Source organism: Pseudopodoces humilis, chromosome 9, assembly GCF_049639895.1.
Source record: "Pseudopodoces humilis isolate 2021_Gansu_Grassland_sample_001 chromosome 9, ASM4963989v1, whole genome shotgun sequence".
Taxonomy (NCBI): Eukaryota; Metazoa; Chordata; class Aves; order Passeriformes; family Paridae; genus Pseudopodoces; species Pseudopodoces humilis.
In genome coordinates this window covers 10,312,284-10,336,025 of record NC_142208.1, presented here as the reverse complement: position 1 = coordinate 10,336,025, position 23,742 = coordinate 10,312,284, and the positions used below count along the sequence as shown (strand labels likewise).

Sequence of the window (23,742 nt, the reverse complement as noted above, 5' to 3'; positions counted from 1 at the left end):
GAGTTTCTGAGCGTAACCCAGACACCAGGCAGACCTGTGCTGACACACACAGGTGGCTGAGTGCACGCAGAGCAGCCAAACTTGAGAGCCTGTGCAATTGTGTGTATGGGAACTCAAGGATCGACAAGGTTAGATAAAAGGGTTTGTGACTGAGTGATGCCATAATATTGGGAAAAGGCCCTAAAAGGTAAGTTCTGTTGCACTTGGCCCTAAATCTGTTCCTTTAATACCTAAAAAATGCCACATGCTTTCATGGTGACTTCTACTTCAAGGGAAATGGTGCCAGAAGATCAAAAATGTAAGTGCCAAGGAAACTTTGCTGGTAGGAAACCTTGAAGGCACCCTGTTGGTGCCTTCAGTTCCGAGCGCAGTCCTGGCGGCAGCATGCTGGGAGGTGCAGAAAAATTGAGTTCTGTACTTTGTTATTTCCTATTTTACAGGAACATTTAATGGGTGAATGCTATCAGCTTCTATGGTCAGATGGTTATTCATAACAACTTAAGCTGTTTTCAAGCTCTACTTGATTTCTGGGTAGAGCTTGTCAGTGAGACCCTCTTTGCCTTCAGTTTTGGAGTGGGTCTAGCTCCGCTCTTTTACATGGAGTAGTTTTGTCACCCTTCAGCCAGTCAGCTTCTGGCACATGCTTTAGCTTTTGACAAAAGGGCTGGCTTGGCTTTTCCATGACGGAATACCAGGTAGCTCATCCCCCTCCAGAGGATGCACGCCATCATCTCACACAACGCCACTTCACCACGCAGCGCTACGAAACCAGAGCTCTGCTGCCAGCATGTGCTGGAGGGCTGAGGGCCAGAGAGCTGGTACTGATCACCCCAAACACGCTGCCGCGGCCAGCTTAAAACCCTGGCAGTCTTTAGGAGGCTCCTTGTGCCTTCAGCGCTTTCTGCCACTACAGAGACAAGGAGACCCTCAGCAGCCGCGCCCCGGCCAGCACGGCGGCAATGGCGGACAGGGTCACGTGACGCCGGCGGCCTATTTAAACGCCGCTGGGACGGGCACTGCCTTTTCCCCCCTCAGGGCCGGAACTGGTGGCGGCTGCGGGATCTGTTCCGTGGGGCCCGCGCGGGGCCCGGGCCGGGCCGAGCCGAGCCCTGCCCTGCCCTGCCCTGCCCTGCCCTGCCCTGCCCTGCCCTGCCCTGCCCTGCCCTGCCGAGCCGAGACCCGGCCCCGGCCCAGCCCAGCACTGCCCTGCCCGCTCGGAGGCCGGCGCTCCCACGGCGTCGTGCGCTCTCCCAGCTGCGTGATGCGCGATGCTCGGCGGGCCCAGCTCTGGTGAGCAGCGGCAGCGATGAGAATTCGTGAATAGGGATGATTGAAGCTTCGTAATAGCTGCGAGTTTGCAATGCCTTGGGAGTGTTGGAGGTGTTGCCCGGGAATAGCACTGTGCGTACGGGTAGAATTAAAACCAATTTGCTGCTGTGGGTTTGGTTTGTTCGGTTTTTCCTTTCTGGGATGTCTTGGCTGGGGGTTCTGAGATTTCTCGGGTTGTTGTTGTGCCGGGGCTCCCGCCGTCCCTGCCTTGGGACTGGGTGGCTCTGAGGGGCTCTGCAGTGCTGCTGCATCGGGAAATGTCCGGCTGACCCCGCTGAGCCGCCCGCGGGTCAGGGCGGTGAAGGAAGGGCCGCGATTTGAGCACCCAAGGGTGATTCCTTGTAATCTTTCCTTGCTTCGGTTCTCTCTGCAGTACCAACACTAGTTTTGGGTACTAATGCTAGCGAGACCTCCATACCACATAATTTCAGTGCAAGTCTTGCCTAGCATGAATTCCAAATAGGAGCTTTTTTAATTTTTTTTGTCAGGTGGTGGAGGGGATTTTTCTTTGTGTTTCTTGGTTTGTTTTGTGAACTTTTATCCTAATGTGTGGCTACTTCAAACAAAGTCTCCAGATTTTGAATATGAAAGTAACATCTGGTTCGTGTTCAATACTGTTATGAGCAGCATATGCAAATAGAGTTTTGTATTTTAACAAAGCACTCTTGGATTGTCATTCTAATGAAACTTTCCTACGTCCCAATTATCCTAATGTCAGGCAGGGATTTGCTTGCTCTTGCTTCAGCTGAAAGAGAAACAAACCTGCTAAAAATTTCAGTGCAAAACTATCCCTTAGGATGACTGTCCATTTTAATAGCATTAGTTAATCTCCAACTTGCAATTTCTTCTACTTATCGTATTTTAAGGTCTCTAGGCAATACATAAAATCTCTTTTAGGGTCTTCTACCATCTGTTGTGCAGATTGTATCAGGCATGGACTGTTACTAAGCTGACACCCAGCTCTTCACACATACTTGAGACTGCTCCAAGCTAAAGTGTCTTGGAAAGGACATGCTGAGCTAGGAGTGTTGGGAGCGTCTCTAGTGTTTTATTGGGGTGTGCATTTGACTTGGGAGAGGGCTCCTTTGAGGCCCACCTAGGGAGTAATTGTGCCACTATTTCCTGTTGGCTTTGCTTCTGGGATTTAATCTGTATTCCTCTTGTGGTTAGAGTTGTTGCTACAAGATGTTGATTAGGAGAAACTCTTGCTGAGTTTCTTGTTTCTGTTTTTTGTTGTATTGTTTGCCTGATGACTCAAATAATGAAGTCTTCTTCCAACTGTTGTATATCACTGTGATAAACCTGCTTCAATGTGAGAAAGAAAATTAGGAATAAAGTGTTATGGAAGTTTATTTTTACATTGGATAACTATTTTATCACAGTGTCTATAACTGTTGTGCAGATTACCTGTCAGGGGAAAAAAACAAATCTACACCAAATAACTTCCTTCATTGTAATGTTTTCCATCTGTGTGTAAGTGAAATGTTTCCTTTGTCTATTCTAAAGAAAAAGGATTTAGTTGTTCTTCACATAACCAATTTCTCCCTTCCTTCTCCCTCTTCAATCATTTGCAATTTGAATGCTCTGGAGAAGGATGGTAAAATAAGAGATGAGAAAGGTGATGGTATTGACACAAATCAGACTTACTGACCAATTGGTTTTCTGGTGTGTTGTGGCACTCCAGTATTGCTTTAGCGAGATTCAGAGAAGGAAATGTGGTGACAGCAAGTGTTGGCAAGCTCAGGAATGATGTTATAGATGTAGGTCCATCAGCTTACTGCTTCTCTTTAATAGTCACCTACCTGGCATTGTCTTCTTTCTCATTTATTGGGGTGGGCATATTTGCAGTTATATAGCCACATTTATATTTATAAATTAAAATTTGTATGAAAAACCATGTCTTTTCAAATGAATTGTGATTTTTCTGTAGCATCTCTTCATGGTACTTCATTAGAAGTGATCTGTAGTACTGCACTTGCCCCAGTCATGCAGTACTTGGCTATAGATCATATGACTGAAGTCTTGTTAAAGCACAGTTCACTTCAGTCAAGAGAGGACACAGCTGTGAAGGTCATAGTGCAAAAGGCCTCCCAAAGGCTTGAGCATTGTCAGCCTCTCCTGCAAGAGATCAGCTATTTCAGCTGGAGACTCCAAACAAGGAATACAAGAACTGTAGCCATAACCTTATGCCTAAGCTCATAACCTAAGTTCAACAAGTCTTTGAAGACAGTTACCTGTCTTCAGTAAATTCCCATCCTGTGGTCACCTTGCTCAGCACAGCTGGGTTAGAAGTGTCTAACATGCAGACAAGAGCAGTAGAAAGCCTGTCCAGCAGTGTTTGTGACTCCATGAAGAACAGGGCTTATATCATGCTTCGATCATTTAGCTTGCACTGTTGCTTTTTAATAATCTGTCAGGTAAAGCAGTAAAAGGTGAATTGATCTTAAAGGTACAGAACTTATGGCTGCTTTCTTCTCTAAAAGCCAACCAAACACCACACCTTATTTGTTTCAAGAGGAATTTTGTAGAGATATGCCTATCATTGCTAACAGGTGAAGAAATTTGTGGAAGAAATATCTGTCCAGTTTCCTGCTTCCTTTTCTTTATGTTTTCCCTAGTGAGTAAGACTAGCCAGAAGCATTTTTCTTAATATTTTAAGGTTACGGGAATACTGCAGCAGAAAATGAAGTGTTATGGTCACAGCTGGTAATGAAGATTGCTGGAGTTAGTGGTTATGGAAGCCTGAATATGTGACAGGAGATTCAAGCTCAGAGTCACTGAACTTCTTTGTGGTGGCTTGAGATGCACAAATCATAGAGCTCAATTTTAAAGCATGTTGTATAATATTGGGATCAGAGGAGGGGAAAAAAGGCAACAAAAAAAGGTCTTGGTTTACCTGACTCTGGGAATCTACCTGCAAATGAAGCAGGTGGGAAACTGGCAATCCTGAACCAAGAAACTACAGCAAGTCAATTACTTTTGCATGGTACAGACATGACAAATAGAGCTAATCCCAGCTGCTTGCCTCCTGTACACAGAGGCAAAAGATGAGATTAAACTGGGCCATCAATTCTAGTGCAGAAATACTGAAGCATCTGTCAAATGTTTGACACTTACGAAACCAAAATTTGTTCAGTCTGGCACTGCTGGAGGAGCATCTGGTAAAAAAAAGCAGAACCTGGAACAACTTCCAACAAAATCTTGTTCCTGGAAGGGTATTGCTATGGTAACTAAGTTATCTTAGCCTCACTCTTCCCTTTAAACTAGCCAAAAAGCATCAAAGTGTCCCACAGGTAATACAGATTCACCGGACAGGTTCATATTTTCTAGTAGTGAAGATATTTCAGTGTTCTTTTTCAGATATCTTAAAAATCCTTATATGGGTAGAAATTAGGTCTCTAATACTAGAATGACTAAGGAGTGAAAATGAAAACTGAATTCAGTGTGGTGGATTCCATGTAACTTGTCACATTGGGAGTGACTATTGTAATGAATATTTGGGAAATCATGGTGTTGGTTTGCTTCTGCTGTGTAAAAGGCTGAAACATAGCCCAAGCAAGGTTTCCATCATGATTTGAAAGTATAATATTCTGAGCTACATTATATGTTAATTTTCTGTTTTATTTTTCTTGCAAATTATACCTCTTTTAGCACAGTTACATTATAAATCTTACCTTGAAAGCTGTGTTGTATTGGCAGAAGATGAAAGCATGAGTATACTGTCATATTCATGGTCTAATCTTAATTCTAAATGATGTTTCATGGTAATATCACTTAGCTACAGCTCTCCTGTCTTTTAAATGGAGATAGAATTTGCTAGTCACATAAAGTTGTTCTGAGAATTAATTGCTTAATGTGGTATGTATGCACTGCTTTGAAAATTAGGGCATATAGGTGATGAACATCATTACCAGGTAATTATTATTAATATACTGAGTCCTAATTAAAGCAACTATTGGTAGATGAAGAAGGTAGTGTCTGATTGCCCATTTTGATGTCAATAATGCTACAGTCATAAGCCTGATATAATGGAGTGAAGAAGCAGCTGTGGGAATTGCTGCTACTTTTAAGGAATCCCTTTCATCATTGTAACCTAATGGTAAAATGAATACACATTTTAGCATTTACCCTGTACAGGGAGTGATAACTGTAACTGCTGCCAAACAGATTTAGCATAAACAGAAATGAAATAGGGCCCTGCATGTCTCTAGACAGGAGATTGTTGATCACTGGCAGCACCTTGAGTTGTCTTTTGTCACTCCATTGGTAGATGGTGCTGTGCAGTGTTTTTGCTGCGAGCAAAATGCCCAATGTAAGTTTTAAACTAAGGGAGTTTATTAAAAAGCATCTTGGCAACTGTATGTATGAGTGTAAACAGGTCATTGTGTTAGAATAGCAAAAGCTCTGCTGATCAAATTGTTAGGAGTTGAGTATCCAGGCTGGGGATGAAGTTAAGAATGTGGATACTGTAAGACTTATTTACTGAGATAGATCTAAGGAGTTCTGTGCACTTGCTGTCTCAGTATTGGAACTGCACAGGTAAAATTATCTGCTCGAGGCTGGGTGATTATTTAGGAATGTAAAGCAGAGCAATTTCATCTGAGACCATGAATTAACAGTTCCTTCAGTTTCAGTAGTGTTGCAGTTCAGAAATAAGTATGGCCAGCAAATAAAGCACCAGAGTATCTTACCTAGTAAGGACCTCCCAACACAATAGCTTCTAAAGAGAATTTGTTAAATTTGTCATATTTAACAAATATGAATATTTTTTTTGAATTTTGGAGGGAGGTGTAATAAAATTCCTAACTCCACAAGATGGAGAATTTGGGAAGCTGATTTAATAAGCCTTGTTATTTACATCCAAAGCCACCTTATAATTCTGATAATTGTCAGGATACTGAGAGGGAAGTGATTAACTGTTTCTTTCCACTGTTGTAGAGGAATCTACAACAAAAGGTTACTATTAAGAAGCAATCTTAGAAGAGCTGAATGTGTGTGATGTCTTGTGGCTTCAGAAAAGGATTGTAAAATACTGCCCCATGTTTCAGAGTGTCTCTAATTCATCAATGATCATGCATAATGATTTTCATGGTAAATTTCATAGAATCACAGAATATCATAAGTTGGAAGTGACACACATGGATCACAAATTTGTTGATTTGTTAGATTTTAATTCCTACTTCTGAACTTTTTTGTGGGCTCAGTGAAGTAATAAATATTGTTAAACATTAATTTACTGCACTAATTCTTGATTCATCTCTTAAGTGATCACACTAACCTAATTAATTCATTAGGTCTTCTGGTAGATTTTTTTTGTGTTGGCCAATTTATTTTGATTCATGAGGTTTAATAAAGAAGCTCATTTAACATGAACATCATTATATTTAATCACTTGATACCTGCTAGTTTTTCTTCAAATAGTAATTCTGTCATTCATCTTGCACATCTAAGATTAGGAGGCAGAGGAGGGCAATGAAGTTGGTGTAAGGGTCTGAAGAGGAGCAGCTGAGGGAACTGGGGTTGTTGAGGAAAGGAGGCTCAGGAGGAACCTTTTAACTCCCTGCAAGGAGGCTCTAGGCAGGTGGGGAGCGGTCTCTTCTCCCCCGTAACAATGACAGCACAAGAGGAAATGGCCCCAAGCTGCAACAGGCCAGGTTTAGAGTGGATATTAGGAAAAATTTCTTCACAGAAAGGGTTGTCAGTCCTTGGAACAGACTGCCCAAGGAAGTGATTGGGCCCCAAAGCCTTGAGGCATTTAAAAGATATGGCACTTACGGACATGGTTTAGTGGTGGACTCCTAGTGTCAGGTTAATGGTTGGGCTCTGTAAGGTTGCACATTTCTTCCAACCTAAATGATTCAATGTAACATTTACATGAGTTTGATTAATATGTAGTCAAGCTATTTTGGCTGATTTTCATCTAGATCATTATAAAACAAGTCACTTTTCTGTACTCATTTGCAAAATTCTTTTAGATGGAAGCAATTAAAATCAGCTTTTTTTTTAATTTGACATGCTCTGCAATATTTAGCTTTAGACATGGGGTTTGATTTACTTTTTCTGTCTTCTGGTGTCAAGTATTGATGGAATTACGGTGTCAAGCTTTATGGAATGGGTTGCATTTCTAGATTCAATTTGTATAGTATGACTAAAGCAATCCTTGATTTTAATAAGATCTCACAGGCTTGCTTTCTCTCTATTTGACAATAAAATTTGGAATATAGGTATAGCTCAAAGGGCAGTGATTTAAAAATTCCCTCCTGATATAGTACAAATATTGATGAGGATGGGTATTTTCCATTTTCTAATGCTAATTGTGGGAGGATGCTTGCAATTTATCTTGTTACAGTGTGGTGTACAGCCAGTAGAGTGGAGAGCCAGTTCAAATAGCAGTCCTGGGTTAAATTGTTTGTAATCATTGCATATGAAGGAGGCAGATGCTGAAAAATCTGACAAAGCCCTCGCAACTTCTAAACTTCTGGTTCTCCTTTGCTAAGCTGTATCAGGCCTAAATCAGGTGATGAAATAAATTTAATGGGCTAAGAGAGCAGTTCTTCCTTTGGTTTTTTTGACCTTATTTTCTAGGAATCTAGAATTTATTTTCTAGGAATTCTAGTGTTGTAATGGATTTCAATTAAAAAAAAAAAAACCAAAAAGCCCACATGGAGACAAAAATGTGTTCAAGTTTTGACATTTCTCAGCATTTTCATTGCTTACTACTTACTATATTTGGTAGTAAGTTTTGGAAGGAGAATATGACTTGGAATTCTACTGGTGTTAGAAGTCTTATTTCATGCTGATATTCTTGGCAAACACCTCTACTCTTTTACTCTCTGCACATTTCCTTTCTACAGTTGTTTGTATCTTTATTCATTGCTACATATTAGCTTCAAAGAAAAAAGTAATCTTTAATCTTTTGTTTCTACAGCGAGTTGTTTAGGAAAGAATGAAAAATGCTTTGTTATTGGAATAAAAGTTAAAAATGTTCTTAGAGTAGCTTGTAGAAATCCCAAACAAGAAATGGCATCTTACTGTGGCACGTTCTATATAAATAAACAGAATCTGGTGCCTTATGCTCTACTAATGTAAGCAATGGTATGACTACACTTGTAATGATGGGGACACTTGTTAACATGTTGGTTGGCAGGCAGAGCTCCAGCCAGTAGAGGATGAACAGCAATACTCAAGTAGAACATCTCTTGCTCTTTGTTCTGCCCCTTCAAGCTGAATCACAGAAGAGATGAGAAGGAAGGTGAAGAAATCTGTCTACCTTCCAAAAATCCCAAGAGCTGAAAGTGCCACATTGTTTTCTGTGGAGAGGTGATTGTGGTAATGCATCATTAATTAGATATGTGTGATGAAGTCAGCATTACATGGGTTTAAAAGGCCAAGAAAACCCAAACTCAAGGTAGCAAGTGCAGTGTGAGTAAATGACTAGCTTCATAAATGACATAAATTGTGGAGAAAGTGGGAACAGGATGAGGCATTAGTTTTAGCTTGGAGGGGTTTGACCAAAAGGGAATTCTTCCCTCATGCTAGTTTATGCTCAAAAGAGTTCAGAATAATGAGGGCACTGTGAAAGATTTAGTTAGAAAAGGAATATGAAATTCTAAGTTTAGCTTTTATGGTTTCTCATATTTTTTATGCAAGTCAAGCAATCAGAACTTAATTACTGTTTGAATGCTTTTCTTGTCTATCAGTGGATCCTGTGTCAAAAACAGAAAAAAATTCCAGTTTGTCTTCAGTTGTGCCAGTCATGTACAAAGTTGACACCTGCAGCAGTGTTAGAGGAGCTGGCATGATGAGAGGACAGATTTAGCATGAATATCATGCAGATTGTGGGACATAAATTTTACTGATTCACTGGTTTTGTTTTTAATGGCAAACTGCCCAAAGCCCAAAATGTACGAATAGAAAGTTTCTCTCTAATTCACTGAAAAATCAGCAGCCTGAGGACATGCTGATTTATCCTGTGTGCTTCTGTTCCTGGTTAGTTCTAGCTGCTGATACGGTCTCCTATCTCTGGGATGCTACTTCTGTAGAACATGTGTACCTTGCTGGACTTTAAAGCTGATCTACATTTTGTATACATGTACTGAGGATCAGGCATTCAGTCAAACAGATTATAATTTTTCCTGCTTTTAGCATATGTTTAAACATAAAATTCTTTTAGCTATTTATGCTGTAAAGTTTTAGAAATCCCTCAGAGGGCTATTTTAATCTTAATTATGTAGCTGCTGATGGAAACTGTAAATAACTAGTAGATTCAGGCTCTTAAACATCTTGTTTTCATCCTAGGTAGTTATGTTAATACTAGGTTGTTATACCACCTGAAACTGTGAGAACAATGTTGGTATTGTTCATGGTTCTGCCATCCAAAAGGGCCTTATTTTCATGGTGTGAACAAATTTGGAGTGAATCACTCAGATAAACACAAACAGGTTGTTTGTTGGTGCCTTTTCTCACAAACTACCCCTTCTGCAGGTTTTATTGAACTGTTAGTCATTGATTAATGTAAATAATGTATAGTTACCTTATCTTTCGAGTGACTCGTAACAGTTCCAATTTTCCAAGGATCAGGCTTGTTAATTATTTTAGAATTCTTTTTCCATAGTTCCTCATTTAAATGATGTGTTCACTCCATTGTTAATTATCTGGGTTTCTCTCACAGAGGTAGTAGTAGATGTAAATTTTGTTGCTCTACTAAGTGATTATCAATTAGAAATGAATAAAAATTCAAAAGCTAGTTAAAGCCTTCCATGGAATTATTTTGGTATTCATTTGAAATTGGCAATTCCCTTTTTGAATGGAAAAAAAATGAAGTATTTTCTTCACAGTCCTTTCTAGGATAGTTCCTTTGGGTTTTTCCTGTTTTAATTAGTATTATGCTTGGTATTTCCCTATGGGTTTCATTGATCTGAAATAATAGGTTTTTTAAAGATAGGGATCTGAGTGTGGTTCAAAACTTCATTTGAGATGGTGTTATGAGTCTTCAAAGGGCTAATTGGGAGCTTTTCTCCATAAGTAGTTGGGCTCTGTCATGGAGAGGACATCAGCCAGGGAGGCTGGTGACATTTCCCCCCGTGGTTCCATCAGCTTTGCACCTGAGTTCCTGTGACCTTTGGTGGAAGTCCAAGCTGATTCTTACCTGTGCCATTGTGTACAGCTGTGTGTCCATTTTCTGTGACTGTCACCTGCAAGGTACTACACAATGCTGAGAACTTATTTCATAGAGGGAGTACTCCAAACCGGTACAAGATTGTAAAAAATGAGGAATTGCTAGTCCACACCTCTTTCACAATGCCTTAGCTATTTTTCAGCCTCAGTTACCAAAGTAGCTTAAAAAGTGCACTACTTCAACCTGACATGAATGTTTAGATAAGGAAGGATCTAAACAGACAGGGTTACCCTCCTCCCCATAGTCTTTCCTGAAGGAATCTCTCACCATATGCTTCTTGAATTAATAAGGTGGGTTTTGGATGCAGCTAGAGGTGGAAGAATCTGCCTGAATCTGCCAGTAGGTTTTGGACATTGGCCAAAGATGTCTAAGGGAAAAGCAGCTGTTTCTTTTTTTCTTTTTTCATCTGCAGTCAGAAGTTGTGATTTTAATTTTGGGGAAAGGTGAGGCTAAATGTAGTATGTAAACAGAAAATAGTTGCATCTCTTTTATTACTTGAGAACTATTCAATGTTATGGAAATAAGAATGATACGAGAACCTTTGTGAGGGCAAAAGATGAAACTTTTAATTGTGATGAGAGAGGAGCAGGGATTTCCTTGTTTTTTTTGAAAACAATTGAAAAGTTGACTTTTCAATAGTGTGGTATGTAAACTGCGTAAAGATAAAATGCAGGTATGTGATTCTTCTGCAGCTGGGGCCATACTTTTTGAGATGCTAGATTTGGGAAAGGAAATAAATTACCTCTACTGACAAAATTTTAAAATGGTGATACTGCACTGACTGATGTGATTCAGCAGAAGGATCTTGGTAAGGGCCCTGTAAGGAGTCCAGGGTTCTTCACAGTTCAGGAGTTTCACAGTTCAAAATTCTGGAGTATGGGTCACTTTTCACAACTGGCAGTACAGCTATTAATACAACCAAATACTGGAAAAATATTTTGGAAGCCTTAAATGCTTCAAAAAACTCAAAACCTGAATTTTCTGAAACATTGCAAAGTGGGTTGTATATAATTGGGTTTGACCCTTCTAGGTCTAGTATTGAACACTTGTGGAACTGCTGTGGAGAACCAGCATGGAATATATACTTGCTCTAAGATCTTTTCATGCCTGCATATTACTGGTTTAGAGCAAGGGTGTCAAACTCTTCCTGTATGCACTCACCTGTAAGGCTGTGTGTGTTCATCAGATCTATGTATTTCATCGAGTTCTTATCAAGTAAGCGAATGACAGAGTTGTTTTGCAAGGTTTATTTGCTGGGCTTATTATTTAAACTCTCTGTTGGTGAAGGGGAGGAGTTGCTGAAATGTCAGCTGCTCAGCATGAAACTCCTGGGAGATAGTATTTACAGTCCTGACCTGAATCCTTGCAACCTCTCTGAATACTGGCTTGCTGAAGTGCTGCGTGAAATAGTGTGAAATAGCACAGTGCTATCACTATGCCAGCAGCAATAAAGATGTACTGCAGCTGTCTCATGAATGCTAAATTCCCATGCAAAGTTCAGGTAGGAAGTTTCACATGCCTCAGTCATGTTTGCTCTTTGTAGCTGTCTCCTGGTTCCATATGTAAACATTTTAAAATAAACTTTCAGTGGTTAAACTGTATAAAAGAAATTAACACTGGAGATAAAGTTCTTGGAGAAGTTAATGTGATGTTCAATGCAAACTCCCTCATTCATTGATCCCAAATGACATTGCTTGAGGTTTCAATAATTAAAGATACACTCAGCTATTTTATTCTAAATTACTCTTGTATTTCTCACTCTCCTGCCCCTGAGTAAAATCCACAGTCATTTAAAATGGCAGGATTGATAGCGAATACTAGTGGCCTTACTGGTTACATCTCTACAGTTAAATTATATGTGCTTTGGACTGTTTTCAGACAGTGAGGGCAGCTGGCATGGAAAAAAATATGTCTGCATTATGGAACAGTTTTACCCTCCAGCATAGGGAACAGGTGGGCAAAATTCACATTGACACATTTTTTTTCTGGGAACGATCCTTGTTATCTGCTGTCTCCAGGGAATTGTTCAGTGGGGTGTGATTTTCTACATGCAAAAAGCATTTGGGACTTAAAGATACAAAGGTCAAAACAAGTTTCAATGCCTCTTAACACTGGTGATCTCTTTCCTGGCACTGCTTAATTTGCTAGAGTAAATGTACCTTTAGATAGGATTTGTTTAAAATCTAGGAATCTGGTCTAAGGTGTTGAGCAACAGCTGATAGAGAAATGAAAAAATAATTCTTGCTATCCTAACTTCTCTGCTTGAATTTCCCACTGAATTTATAAGCAGTGCATAAGGCAGACCTGTGCATAAGTAGATGACATCAACCCTTTGAAAGTACCTGTGCTACCTTGGAGGAGATATTTCTACAGAAAGGGTAAATATTAGTTTGAAGAAGAAAGTCAGAAATAGATAGCAGAACTGTGAGACGCAGGTTTTGAAATACTTGTGAAAGTTGTGTGCATGTAAGATTGGTTGGAGAAAAGCACAAAGTAAAACAAAGAAAAGTAAGGCTCTGGCAGATTGTCCGGGAGAATCAGCAATGGAAAAACAAAATAAGATATTATAGTTGTGTTAAAGGAAGGCCAAAGTAAATGGAAATTGGAGACCAGAGTTTTAAACAAACAGAAAATCTCATGTAGTCTGAGGACTGATTTAATAAAATTTAGGCATTTAAAAGAATGCGTCTAATTTATAAAGAAATTTTTTGGACAACTTTGAAGAAAAATCTCACCTGAGTCTCTGCTCTGTAGCAAGTACTTTGTAATTAAATTCTAGTCTGCTGTATTCATATTCTCAAAGATGTAAGATTCCTTGTCTCATTGCATAGGCAGAAAAATAGAAATGTTCCCTTTCTAATAGATATATAAAGCAGTAAGGATATTTTAAAATTCCTGTCAAATCACTCCATGTAAATTACCTAATCAGATACCATAGCTACATACTGTAATGTTAAAACCAGCAGAATTACACCATCACAGGAATCAGCTATCCCTGTTCCAGATTACAGGGTTTTATAATTGCAATGTTTCTTCATCAACCCACTCCACTTCATGCTGTCACATATCTTCGGAATTGCTATGAACATTTATTTCTCTATAGAACATAAAAATTTATGTTTTTCAAATATTTTTTTTTTTTTTTTTTTGGAAATCCTATTTTGGTGAATGCTGATGCTGGCATTTTGGGTATATCGTAGTTAGTGTAATGGAAAAACAGAAGCTCTGTTTATTCAGGAGTACTGAAACCATAAATTTTATTAAATAGTTGAGAGATCTAACATGCTTAGTGCCAGCTCAGAAGTATGGAATAACTTTTTGCACCATTACAGCCTCTTTGTAAAACAAAGTGTGTTTTAGTTCATAAACTTCACGTCCTTTTTTCTCAAATACAAGACTTCATTAGTTTTTCAAGACATAGAAATCAACTAAACTTCTCCTTTCTCTATGGTGGTCTCAATTTCATTCAATTTCTTCTTTCTGGTTGTGAAAAGAGCAAGCACTTATCTCAGGAAAGGCTGTTGCACAACCTGTGGCCCACTGGTGCAGCAGTGCCCCTAAAACCAAAGGTTCCTTGCACCAAGGTAACTCCAGCTTGCTTTGATAACTGATGCTCATTCTTTACAATATTCCCTGAGCTCACTGGTTTTGCCCATCTCCTCGGAGCTGCCTTCCATTATGAGGTTGCAGTTGCATTCCCTGGCTCCAACCAGCTCGGAATGATTACTGATGTAGCTCAGTGAGCTTAGTACATCGTTCATAGCAGTGATAAGACCTCTTAAGAGCCGAATCCTGCAGTCTTAGTAATTTCAGAGTTAATTGGGTAGCCTTCAGAGCTTCTTCAGTGGAAACTATGATGGAGGAAAAGGATGTTTGGCTTAGACAGATTTGTAAACAAGAATCCATTTTCACAATGTAGTGCAGGTTTCCATATCCGAAGGTGACCTGAGGAAGACTTGTCAGATTTCAACTGAGTAAGGCTGGCCAGGAAAATTCTCATGAATACTTTCTTCATAGGAATATGGAAAAGGATAACTTCAGACATAGTCCATTCTTTCCAGGTGACCAATCTCTGTGCAGTAGAATTTGCTGGCTTGCTGAAATCAGAATGGCTTGCGCAGACATTTTCATTTCAGCAAAGATGAGGTGTGGCTCTGACAGATCCCCGTGGGGTTTGGAGCAGGCTCTCCTGCCTTTGGCAAGCTGCCTGGCAGGTTGACAAGCAACAGAACATGACAAACTAGGGGGTTCTGGCACTTGTTCTCAGCGCTCCTTGAAAGGTGAAACTTGCAGGCTTTTTAAGATTCCTGATTCCAAGGCAACTTGGTAGGTGGACTGCTCCAGACTTGCTTTTCTTTTTCAACTGTGGCATAAGAATATAACTAGCATCAATTCTGATCACAGATGACAGTTTTTTAAATAGCTTTGCAGAATGATAGGCAAGAAAAAATTAAGTCAAATGTTTTGCTAACATGTGAAGGGAAAAGCTTTCTTGATTTGACGAGAAAGTAAATATATGCTATTTTTATTAAATTAAAATATTTACTTGACATTGTTGCTCTTCGATAGCAAAGTCCAAACTTAAAATTGCAATATATTACCACAATAAAATTGTGTAAATGGGCTGCTGTATGTTTTTGCCAGTAACAAAATATCAGATATTCTAAATCTTGTTACCACGTATGAACTGGGAAATTTATATGTGGAGTAGATGAAATGTAATGGAGAAGCTTTGTTCTCTGGTGCTTTCCCTGTCTGATAGTTCCTTATTGTTCTTATATAGGCTGTCCTATTTTGGCTAAATGTGTTGAAGGGAGGTGAAAAATAACAAATGAAGGCCTGAAAAACTACTCAGTAATGAAATGTTAGTCCAACTTCAGAAATAAAACTGAGGCATCCTCAAATAACTTGTCAGGTTATAAATCAGTCTGGAAGTGGCAAAATATTAATTGGGCCCTGCTAATAGGGACTGAACTGCCTAGGCTGAAGGCTGATCTTCCTGGTGTCAGAGTGAGTTCAGAATCAGGTTTGATCCTTTTGAGAAGGAATGCATCTCATACTTGAGAAGACAACCCCTGCCAACACCACTGTGCATCCTGATTCTATCCAATAGCATTATTGTTCTGTGGTCTCCTCTGTCTTTGCCATTGGTGCTTCAGTGTCTGAGGTCCCATCTCCCAATACTGACAGAACATAGAGAACGTGGATTTTTATTTTTTTTTTTTCAGAGCTAGAAACTCCCTGCAATTCTTTGTTCCTTTCCTGAGGTTGCCTTCTGCTTTCTCTATTTTGTTTCACTCCTGAGTGCTGATTCAATTGAAATGTAAATATTCTGAGCATTTTTTCCTAAAAGGGATTTGATTCAGGCAAATCTCTCAATTTTAAATATGCCCAAAATATTTGCTTTAAGAGAATGAAATAAATTTGCAGTGCCATCTTGTAAGTATGTCTTCAAACTCTCTTAGCTTTCATCACATTTTGATCAGCTACCTGCTCTTTTGCTAAGCACACGCCATTTTTTAATATCAAGCAGGAAGTGGCTATGACCGTGTTTTCAGAATCACAGGAAAAATGTTTTCTTTCAATATCATTCTGCAATCTTTATCCTCTCTGGGATGTACATTATCCAAACCCTTCTTGATCGTTGTTCTAACTTTTCTTTCTTTTCCCCTACTTTAAATTGCCATGTCTGGCTTCTTATCTTGCCCTGGAGCTCTACTGCAATTTCCTATAATATTCCAACCGTGTATCTTTCAATTCTGTACAAATTGGCAGTGCTCCTGCAGTCAGCATGCATATCTTTCCTTTCTTCTGCCATGTGCTGCTCCTCCTTCTGCAGTGTATCTCTGCACCCTTTTCTGTCTATAGGAATCCATCCTTTCTGTATTCGGGAAGTTAAGCAGTTCTGTCAGTTTCCTGATTAGACCACATCTCACGGGCTGCAATTTACTTCATGTTTCTTCTTAGATTCACATACTTGAATTCCTCCTTCCTTGTTTATTATGTCTTTCCCATTCTCAGAGAAAGAACAGAAGGATCCAGATGCAACGTGTTGCTGTCTTTTAAATGTTCATTCTTAAACCCATCTTTTTCACTTGCTAGCCATGGCCTCGTTATTTCTTTCTGGTTCAATAACAGTTATCCATCAATGGCTTTTTCCCAGTGTAATGTATGTTTCCTTTTTATCCTCTTAAACCCCTTTTATTTTATTTCAGATGCAATGCATATGGTATCTACAGTAAAGAGCTAATACATGTCCTCTTCCACTATTGGAATAAGTCAGTATTTCAATATGGAAAGTATAAAATAAAACCAAACAAAATACCTAAAAGGTGTTTAAGTTAAATTTCCCTAAACCTGCATTTGAAATTATGTTCTCCTTATTCTTTAAGCCATCTTTTCAACAAAATGGTGGTTTTAGAAAAATGTATTACATTTCAAATTTGTGCTTCCAAGAATATTAGTACCACTTACACAGTGTTTCTACAGAAGACAGTTTCATTTCTGTGTGACTGAAAAAAAAAATAATTACTGGGCTTTGTGCTATTGGATCATTAAAATGGATTAGAAATGAGGCAAGAGTCAAAAAGTGAACTTAGCTTGATCAAAAGCAGAAGCAAAGCAGTAAAATCAGCATGTGTGGTCTGGAACAACAGCTGATGTGTGGTTTATGCAAATTTCAGAGATCCCATGGGAATATTGCACATTATGGTAACCACAGAAAAAATCTGGAAGGTGTATCTCCAGGAACATGGTAGGAGATTTTAGGTAGGCATGTGGGGCCTTGATTAAATTAAGAAAGTGAAAGCCTAATATAGTACAATATACATTGTACTATGTATACATATCAATGTACATTTAACTCAATGTAATTATAAGTTTACTTCTCTTATCTGACCTGCCAGCCCATAAATGTGCTGCCTTTCCAGCTTTGACCTACATGGTGTTTCAGCCTTTTCCATCACAGCCAAGAGATCAGCCTGAAGACTAGAAGCTAATCCTGTCCTCTGTTGTTCTTCAGTTTGTTACTGCCCGGTGATACTCATAATTATGTCCATCCCTTGGGGAACTACTTTCCACCCTTAATGGTTTGTTATAATTCTCTTGGATACCATGGAATCAACAGAATCATTGTCTGGTTCAATTATTTATTTCATTGGTTGTTTCTGGGCATCTTCCATCTTCATTTGCCATCTTCCTCTTCATTTCGTTTCCTCTTCTCAGCATTGTCCTTCTTGCACAATGGTCACCCCGAGCATATCCAGTACTCATCTATTCTGGTTCCTAACGTGTAGGTGGAGGCTTTTTGAGGGCTGAGATCACAGTTTGTGATGGTAGAGCTAGCTCAACAAACACTTTGTTTTCTCTGTGTTACTACACTGTATTGAGAATGTGTGCTTTTTTTCTATACCATGCTTCAGAGCTCCTGCTCCCCACCCTATCCAGAGATAGGGAGAAATCTTACAACAGAAATAATTGCAAATGTACCCTCCCTGTGCTGTAAAGATCAGTGAGCCTGTGAAGTTCTGGTTGACACACAGCAGTAGGACATGTGCTGTTACATCTATAAAAGTCAATCTATTTATTTTTTTTGCCAGTGGAAGTCTATGTGTGTTTCATAAATTGTGTTTTAAATTATAATCTGAGTGCTGTTGTGATTCGTGGCAATTGCAACAGGAATCTCTGTTGCTTTCTGCTGAAATAGAAGCAAAATTGCATAATCCACATAAGTTTCATGTTGGCCTCTCATATGCATTCAGATCTGATTAAAACAATCTCTCCTGCCATCCTGTTTGTATATTTGTAAAGGTCAAATGTGTGATTAGGCTTGACTATTCAGCTGCAGGATACAGTCAAATTTTTACAGCATCTGTAATGTGATATGCACAGAAGCCTGTCTGCTTCTGAAAAATGACAGCTATTGGTCTTGAGGGTCACAGGCACATTTTTTCTTATGTACTTTGTGCAAGTGGTGGTGCCAAATCCAGTTGAGCCAAAGGGTGAAGAGTGATCGTGACTGGAAGGCTGTGGTGTTGCCTTGGCAATGCACAATATTGAAATGCTGTTACTCTTGAGTCAATTATCTTTTTTGACCTTTACACTCTTGTTGCACTCAGAACACTTAGTGCAATAGTTACTTACGGGGAAGTAAATATAATTCCCATTATCTTTCCTCTCTTTGAACAAGTGGAACACCATTCTCAGTACTTCAAGAGCAGTATCTTTGAATGCTGTAGCTGTTTTCTCTGGGCCTGTGGCCCAGCTACAGCTGCCAGGGTAGCACTTGGACATGTAAATCTGCCAGTGGTTACCAAACATTTGTGTGTGTGTGTGTGTTGTGTTTTAAGTAATATTGACAAATACCTTTTATGTTCTGGAGAAGCCAGAAGGATACAGTTTGTCTTTGAGAAGTGTAGTGACATAAACACATTGTGTGTATTTCATGAGGATGTATCCATCTGGATATAAGGGAATTATATTAACAACAGCCTTTGATAGAACATGAGGCACTCAAGATTTTATTCTAGGCTACATCCCTGTTTTAACATAGAAAGTGGAGGCACTGGAAATGTGCTGTCCTGAAAGACACCAAACACGTGAAGCAACAGAGGTTTAGATTCAGGGCCAGAGGAGATCTGAATTTAATTTCCAGATCTGTAATAGATTCTCTGTGTTAGTTTGAAAAAATACTTTTGTCATTCAATGCCAGAGTTCCCTCTTCCTGTGAAGAGGCAAAAAATTTTGCAGTGCTGCTTGCAATTTTGTACAGTCTCCTCTGGCATCTCCACATGTAAGTGCCTGTGGCACTGCTCCTCTGTATCATTTTGTACCCTCTGACAGTCGGGTCTGAAGCTTCCCAAATGAGGTTGATTGTTACTTTAGGAAGCATAGGAAATACTTAAGTTGACTGACTTTTTTCTGCCAAAGCTGAACTTCTCAGAGACTCATCAGTAATGCAGATCCAGGGGGGGTCTTTAGAATGTTCCCAGTCACTTCTGCATAATCAGAATCTATTGGCAGCTACCAGCACGTGGATAATCTGTATAAATGAGTTGGTGTTTACATCCTGCTTCCTCATATTGGAGTTAGCTTATCCTTTTAATCAATAATGTTGTGGTTATTCACAGTCTCTGAGGAGGCCAAGAGTACAACAGTATTGAAAGAATGAGGGTGAAGTGATACAGGCTGAACAATGGATTACATGGACATTTCTACTCAGGCTTTTGTTGGTTTGTACCTTCAAACACAATCTATCCTGGTTATTCTATGAGTAAATATACACATTTACTTTTTTATTTGTTAAATATTTTTTAACAAAAGCTCCTTCAGAATTCTGCTCCAGGTTCAAAGTAAAATAGAATAGTTTCATTAAATGAATATAATACAATGGACAGATGAGACCCCTTCTATTTCTTAATATTCTTTCCCCTTGTGGTAAGAATCCTGTGGCTCTCTGGAAAAGAGTTCAGACTGTGAAATAAATTCCATCTGGCAGTCACTTCTCCCATCTCCACATCTAGAACTCATTAGAACTAAACTGAATTCTTGAAAATGAAATTAACTTTCCTACTTAGACAGTGATTTGGATCCATTTGGTCTTCTTTATGCAGAACCTTTTACATCCTTCAGATGTAACTTCTCAGTTCCTTAAAAATGCATGAAATGGGAAAATTGGGTGCATTTCTGTTTTCCACCTCTGTTAGCAGATTCTTTTGCTTGGCTGCACCCCTGACAAACCACAAACTGTACCTTCACAAGCCTCAGTCCCACCTGAAGATACTTGCTGTCTGAACCTAGTTTTACTTTACATCAGATTAAAGCCACTTTTGTGATCCCAGTATATGAAATAGCTGAGTAAACACTTGTGTAATATATACACAATATACTGCTCTTAGTGAAGCCTAACCCATACCCTGCCATGGCATCTACTGGTATTACAGGTGTTAATACCTGTGCTAATACAGGTGTGTTAACTACCTGCAGGCATATTTAGAGAGATTCCTGGATGAGTTATCCTGTGCAGGAATGTTGCAATTAAAGTAGTCAAAACTTTATTAACTATCCCTTCCTTTCCTGATTGTCTCCTCCCATTTTAAGAGAATTTACAAGTGTTTTCCATGGGAGGTTCTGGACTGTGTACAGCTGGATCTGCTTTGGCAGGGCAATTGCAGTTGGGCAGTGCACTGGTATGATGCAGGTAGAGGGAATCTGTTTAATCTCACTAGATGAGTAGTTATGGGATGAAATGGCTGAGGACAGACAAACCAGGATTCTGATGGGACACATATGCTCTATGCAGAGTTTTTGGGTACTTCCAGAGGGATCTTAGGGTCAATGCAGTGGCTCTGTCTCTTGAAAGAAGAGACAGCCTGTTTTTATTTGCTGGTCTGGTCAATCATACATACAATCCCTCTAATTCTGAATATTTTAGGATAAGTCTGCAAAGAATTCAACTTCTTCCCTTCTAAGAGAAAATTCTTAGAAACTCACAGTCCACCAATTACATAAACCTTCTAATAGCATAAAAGGAATATTTTGGCATGGCAACTGCCCCCATGCTTTTCCATTTCTCAGAACAAGGGATGTCTAGGCCCTTGACAAACTGTCAGTCACTGATCATCAGTTTTATGGCATTACAGCAAGCCTTGTAAACACACTAAATCCTTAGCTTTTGATTCCTGAAAGTGCATAGGTTGACTCTATTGCCTGTGGGTTTTGTGGTCCTTTGATGTGAAGCTCCTTCTGTTTTCTGTTTTGATTCAGTTAATTTTGGTTTTATTTTCAATTTGAATTGTTTTGGGGTTTTTTTATTGGATTATGGAAGGAGTACTTGAGATATCCTAAAGAACTTATCTTTCCCTCTGCTGCTGTATTGCATGGAATCAGCTGATCCATGCTGACTTTGGTCCCAGTTCTGAATACTTATGAAGAGCAGGGGCAAGTCTTTCCTGTCTCTAATCTCATCACTCTTCACAGTGTTTCTTCACCCTGCCTAACTTTTCTATTATCCTTTTATTGTCTCTGCTTCAGTACGTTTCCTTCTTAGTACTTAGCTTTCTTTAGCAAATAAATTTTCTTTTGTTATTTTTAAGAGACTTGTCTGTCTAATGTTCTAGGTTTTTAACTCTTATATGTCAGTGTTGTGAACAATTTGCTGCCAAAAGCTTTTGTTTATTTTCCTGAAACCCTGAGGCTAAAAGCAAAAAGTTGCTATATGTAAAACTCAACCCTGCTATGGATACAACTAACAGTCTGTCAATAGAATAGGTTATTTTGGTTTTGAATAATAACTTCCATTAAAAGTTGATTAGTTCATGAGGAGATCTGAGAAGAAGGTATTTATATGTATGTGTGTATATATATGTAGTAGGTATTCTTATATAAAGGAAAAAGTATTAAACAGAGTCCTTTCTGGACTCTGCTTGCATTTTTCTCAGGGTTGGTATTATATATAATGAGAAAAAGGTAGAAGAGAACAAATTCTAGGAATAAATCATAGTACCTTCATTTATGATGCAGCAGTTTAGACCTGGAAATGTTTCTGCAATCACTGTTTGAAGCAGAAGTTTTCCTTCAGCTAGGAAAATAAAAAAGTCACTGTTTTGAAAACATCTTATTGATGCAATACCTAGACTGATTCTGTTCTCATTAGCACAGCTTCTTAGCCCCCAGTTTAATTGGTGTCAGTTACTGTTACACAATGTCAATCTGGTGGCAGTTTAAGCCTGAGCAGTATAAATTATAGTGAGGATGGATTTGCAGACTTAATTTTTATTTTTTTACCAAATCCTTAAAATACATGGAGGAGATGGCTAAAAAAAAAAAAAAAAAAAAGACAACTCTGTATATCCCAAATCTTGAAGTGCTGCTAATTGAAAGAGCAGAACTGGCTCAGAGATGTTCATGGGAACAAAAGGTGACCATTCAAATGTCAAGGTTATGACAAACCTCTTTTACCATTTTCTTACAGATACTCTCCTCAAATGGGAAATACCCGATGTTCAGCAGCCGATCAAAGCGGGTGTTGCAGCCTCTGAATAAGATCGTTCAGGTCCAGAAATTGCTTCTAGAAAAGCAGCAGCTACCTCCCAAGGGAAGGGTAACCCTCGGCCATGTGAAACGGGATGTGCCTTCTCTTGAAAGCCCTGAAAGGCAGCAGGAACCTCACAGCTGGCAGAAACATCGCCCTCTTCTGGGAACAGAAATGCGAAGTTGTTGAGAGTGTTTTTCAAAAATGCAAATGAGCTGTTTTCAACTCTTTTATATTTATGACTGTATTTCTGTGAGACTGTTAAGAGTTTTAATTTTGTAGTTACCCCACCTGCTGTTTCATTATTAAAGCCTTGGGTCTGATTAATCAAAAATGTATTCTGCAGTCAGATCACAGCAGTTCTATAAAATTTGTAAGCATGACTATACTGTGAAAGCTATTCATGACCGAAACAACTTCTAAAGTTTCTGATGTAAGTGTCTTATGAGGAAGCAGTGTGGTAAAATGGGTGTTATGCCTAGAGGCAAAACAAAACCATGATGCTGCTCTGAGGGGTTTTCTTTCCTTTCATGTAAAACCCCCCTCACCCATACACACTACGTGCAGAGGGGGCGAGTTCACATGCAAGTTATTTTCATGAGCACTTGAAGATGTAGATACCAAAACGATATGGCTGACAAATGGCAAAAATCATAGAAAACCTTGGCAAATTCTATCCCCTACACCATGCAGTTTTAGTGCAATTCTGTGTCTCTAAGGGAAATTGTCATTGAGCCATTTGTTTCAAAAACCAAATATTGTATGAGGAGGGTATCAGTGAATCTTCACACTTCACTGAGATCAATAAACCTCTTTACATCAGTCTTCAGCTTTCACTGCCTCCCAACTTTGCTGAATTCTTACAACAGAAGATATGATGAGAACTTGTAGTTCATGTTTTCATGGAAGTTTTCATTTGATATCTGAGTAGCCTTCACTGTCATGTAGTCTGGGGTTAACTTATTTCTTCAGTTGTTGTGGAATTTATGCTTCCCCTGATTGTTTGTACACAAGCTAACACCAGAATGTTGCTTGTATCTGGGCTTTTTTTCCTTTACTGCAGCTGTTAGTAGCTTGTATGGGAGCTTGTGTTAGAATTTTTTCATATTGGTGCTGCCATATTCAGCCAGTTTAATGAGGTAAAAAATGAAAGCAGCTCTGGAGAGCAAGTTTGAGGACAGTAGTGTCCAGAGTTGAGAGGGAC

The 23,742-nt window shown here is 39.1% G+C and overlaps 1 long non-coding RNA gene across 2 annotated transcripts; it reads left to right on the top strand.

Moving 5' to 3' along the window:
• Nucleotides 1-1,097: 1,097 nt before the first annotated feature.
• Nucleotides 1,098-23,360, top strand: LOC148183764 (uncharacterized). Of its 2 annotated transcripts, none has more exons than XR_015773236.1 (2): nt 1,098-1,290; nt 22,479-23,360. It is a non-coding gene; the product is annotated as an uncharacterized LOC148183764 (long non-coding RNA). The 2 variants fall into 2 exon arrangements; XR_015773235.1 differs by having other exon boundaries at nt 1,098-1,401.
• The last annotated feature ends 382 nt before the right edge of the window (nt 23,361-23,742 follow it).